Here is a 4788-nt window from a genome sequence, read left to right as displayed (position 1 = left end):
CACACGATATGTAAATTACAGAGCAGTGGGAGGGCCGTGTGACGTCAAAAGAGCGACTCCCCTTCCTCTCCTCACAGAGTGATGGGATTGTTAGCAGTTGTAGTACACATGGCTCATTACTGTACGTAACATTTTTGATTTTTTCCTTCAGTGTCATTTTTTACAATTAAAAATTAAAAATTCCTTCATAGACAACTATTACTGCTTTCTACTGCTTCTATCGTATGGTATCATGCATGTATAGCATGTCATTTAAAACGCTTTTTTGTCACGCGATGACATGATATAAAAGGAAAGTGAAAACCAACCACCAATATTAGTCAAAAAGACTTTTTAAGATAAGTGGGAGTGCATAAAACATCGTACTGTAATTACTTTTAACTGGACCAACCCATTTAATATTGTATTGAAAGTAGCAATTCATTTAAAAACAGTCTAGAAAGTCGTTGGATGGAGTTTTGTCCTTAACTGCATTTCAGAGCCTCTATGATTTATTTTAACGCAATATAAAACATAAATAATTTGTATTTACTCCAAATAAAAGATTGACATGAACAGCAGTTCCACTTAATGTGATAGGGTCAAGGAGTGGTACAACATTCCAATCCTTCTTCAATAGGCAGATATTAAGAATAGAGCACATTCTAAACATGTCTGAAGTGTTAGTCATGACTTTCTGTATGCATCTCTTGTTTAATGTGAAATGGACATATTTTTACTAAGCTGCCAATGTAACACACCAAACTTGTGCAGCTGTATGAGATATGGTGCCCCCCCTACCCCCCTAAGTAAAATACCTCCATTCACCGCCACTGTTGTAGCAACCTTTCAACAATTACTATATTTGGTGATGTGCATTAGTGAAGTATACATAAAAAAGAAGCACTGTGCTGCTTTTTGACAATGAAATTCATCTATAGCAGCAAAAAAAAAATTTAAAAAAATAATGCCAGCTGGGGCACTTCAATGGGTTTGCGCACCAACATTCTAAAAGATGCTGCTCGGTAAGTAATGCCTCTAGGGACGTGTGACTGGGAAGTCTTCTGTTGAAAAAGTCTGTCACGTGTTTTCAATAAGCGCTCATGGTGCCCATTAATAAAACGTTGCTATCATGTTCACCAAATCAAGTTGGACGGTGGTAGAAACAACTCGTAATGGCAGTCAGTTAATGGTGTGAGAAGAACTATATAATATTGATGGTGTGCTCCCTTTTGCTGACTAACCTACCTATCAAATAAAACTGTATGTTCTTTGTCATGAACATTTTTGTTTTTTCATGGACAGATTTTAGAATAGTAATGATAAAAATAATATATAAATTATGCTCTGGAGGTCTCTCACCATATGCAGATTGTTAGGAAATAATTTTTAGCCGAAGAAAAAAAAAAAAGGGGAGTTGCAGTGCATGACTTAGCAGAAATGACATCAACAATCTAATTGCTCTGACCGTGGGTAAGTCCCCTCTTCTGTTTTTCCACAAATGTTTCAATGCTTTCAGTCATAATGGAGTGTCTCTCAAACCAAAGCAACATCATTACTCATACTATCAAGAAAGAATGACTAATATCAAAGTTTATTTTTTATAGTACTGTAATGTATACTTGTAGCTGTTGTTAATTAGTTGGCACAGCAGCTTAAACAGTACTCTTGAATATGCTCAAACCAAGTAGCCCTTTCTTGCATATTATTAAAAACAGCTTAATAGTTTTGTCATCGAGCTAAGTTTGTTGTTGATAGCATAACATATAACAAAAGTACTGTTTGTATACTTGCATAAAAACAGCACTGATTTGCTACCCAATATTTTAAACCATAATTAGAATAATTAGTTCGATTTACTTTGTAAAGTTCTTAATTTAATTTAAAAGTACAGATCCAACAATTTTTTGGAAATGTATCTTTTTTTTAGCTGCATAATGTTTCATCAAACAGCAAAATATACATAAAAAATGAAATATCTCATTAAGCATGTATGGCTGATGGTTGATTTGACGAATCAAGTTACACAATGCTTTATGATCCTTTATTACAGTGCATGACTTAGCAGCCATGACATCAACATCAACCATCATGGTCCCCTCTACTATTTTTTTCACATTTGTTTCAACGTTTACAGCTATAATGAAGTGGGTCACCCGAATCAAAGAAACAATTTTCCTCATCAAGAAAGACTGGTGTGTGTACATTTTTTTTGTTTCATTATTATTATTTTACTTTTGTTTTTAACCAGTTAGCACAACTGCTACTATTGCTACATGCACACTTGAATATGTGCTCAAACCAACGTAGCCATTTTATCCAATGATCAGAAAACAACTTCCTTGTATTAAAGTCAAATATTTATTTTATTTGTTACTTTTACTTTAACGCTGTAATTTTCAAGATCAAGAGTTTTACTGTCATATGCATAGTAATACCACACAATGAAATTCTTATTCTGTTCAGTTTCCTGAGCAGACTAGGAAACATAGGAGCAGTATAGGAAACAACAACAAATGAAGAGCAAATGCAATAAACATAACTCCAATAATCACTGCAGCCATTACTTGCACTGACAAATGTATCTCACCAGTGTAATTTGTAATAATGAACTGTTCACGGTAGCTCTGCGCACCCCCGTTATAATGCCGGACCCCCTACAGGAAATGCCAGCCAGTTTAAAAACTACTGGTCTAAACCATAATTAGAGTAATACTAAAATTAAATAATAGTTTATATTAGAAAAATTATTGGAATGGACTGAACCAATATTATTTTAGAAATTTATGTTTTTAAGTGCGTTATGTTGCATGCACTAAAGAGCAAAACAAAATATATCATAAAAACCAATGATAGTTATATTAATATTATCAGTAAGAATAATAAACAAACGTTGAAGGTTTAGCTGGATGAATCAAATGACCTGAGACTTCATCCCTATAATTATTGGAGACATAGCAAAAAAAGATATATATACTGTATAAATGTTGTTTTGTTTTTTTTAGCCATTTGTTGTTAGCCCAATTGGGGCTTTATACTGTATTTAAAAAATGGTTGTGCCTGCCATGCACGGCATATATTTCCCACCCTTGTTTTAGCACCAGTGTGGCAGTGTTCAACCATCATTCACTTCTTTGATTATAACAGATCAGTGTGATCACTCGTCTCCTTTAATTACTGGTCCCGGTCAGCTGTTTGTCACAGACTAAATATCCAGAGTATTCTTTGTGATGAAGACTAATCTTCTTAGCGATGAAGGGTCAGTAGATCTACTTATCCACCATCCTTCTGTTGAATCTGCTCTATAGAAACCCAGATTTTCATGGTGTATGTTGCCCTGCTTATTTCCTGGAAGCATAACACCCTGGGCCTCTGCCTCCATTCAAGTCACCGCTAAAAACTTCCAAGAATTACTGGAAATGACAAAAATAAAACAGATGCGTGGGCGTTGTTGTTAAATGTCCTTGAGGACCCTCTCATAATTTAGAAGCGTGTGACTAGTATGTGCACCAGGTTGAACAATAGGATGAGTCACAAGAGGGGTCATCTGTGATAGAGGTAACACCAGCCCCACCAAGGACCTGCCTTACACACAGACTCCCAGAACACAGGAAACAGATGTGTGTGTGAAAATGAAGAGCATGGGCCAAAACATGTGGTTGAAAACGGAAGTGAGTGACTCAAACTTTCACTGGCCAAAATGTGTTAAGGTGTAACGGGAAATATACACTTCTTCAAGTGATGCAAGCTCTCCAACGTTGCTTACTGTGGTTTCCGTTTCCTTGTTACAGAAAAGTTCTATTCTTCTCGTCGTATGTAGCTAACATTTAGACTCAAAACTCAAGGCTGTGAGTGTCAAGACACACCCGGAATTCTGGTTTTACAGTTGTATAAAATACTTGAAATTCCTCCCGAAACTACTATACCTACTATTTAAACAGTTTCCCTCCTGGTTTACCTTTCCTACTTTCCTTGTGCCTTAAGGTGATAATTACTTAAAACTCCACACTGGGTGGACACATTTCAACATATAGAACAAAGTGAGCCAAGCGCGGCCTGCCGAACAAAGGCAATATCAAAGGTTCTGTAATATTTGATTTCCCCCAGAGAAATGGTTGATTATAAAAGATGTATTCGTTTAAAAACATCTTTCAAAAATATTGAATCATTTCACTGGTTAATTGAATATCGTCACTCTCTTAAAATAATGGGCTAAGTCAAGTTTTGACTTTAAACAACCCATGATACTATTCACCTCCGTGTCTCTGCAAATACATCCTCATTTCAACATAACGTCCTTTAACATCTCCCCACAAAAAAGGTACACTATGAGCCGATTTGTAAAAATGTTCAACTGTTCTGTCTGATCTTTATTGTATTTATTATACCAAAACAAGCTTTTTCTATTCATTTTACTGTATATTTTCTCAATTCATTGACCATTTGATCAATTATTACATATTATTATTTTATTCTGCCAAATATCTCAATCAGCATTGCCCCCACCCAAAAAAATATATACATACAGTATATACATTGGTTGGTCCCTACTTTTTGCTTTTTAATTGGTCAATGAATGACCTGAGATGACTCCGATCAAGACGAAGACTACAAGCCAGATAACCTTGAGTGTACTGTACTTGACTATTTTTGCTTCTTCCTGTGTATACAATATATGGGTGTGTGTGTGTGCGTGTGTGTGTGTGTTGGGGGGGGGGGGGGGGGGGGGGGGGGTCAGTATATGTATGCAGTTTATGTGTGGGGTTCCTTCACTGGAAATCGTGACCTGGAATTGGACTTTTTCTGCAC

This window comes from Hippichthys cyanospilos, chromosome 6, assembly GCF_059441005.1.
Source record: "Hippichthys cyanospilos isolate Australia breed blue-spotted pipefish chromosome 6, RoL_Hcya_1.0, whole genome shotgun sequence".
NCBI lineage: Eukaryota > Metazoa > Chordata > Actinopteri > Syngnathiformes > Syngnathidae > Hippichthys > Hippichthys cyanospilos.
The sequence above is the reverse complement of the archived record's forward strand: the minus strand, read 5'-3'. Positions refer to the sequence as shown.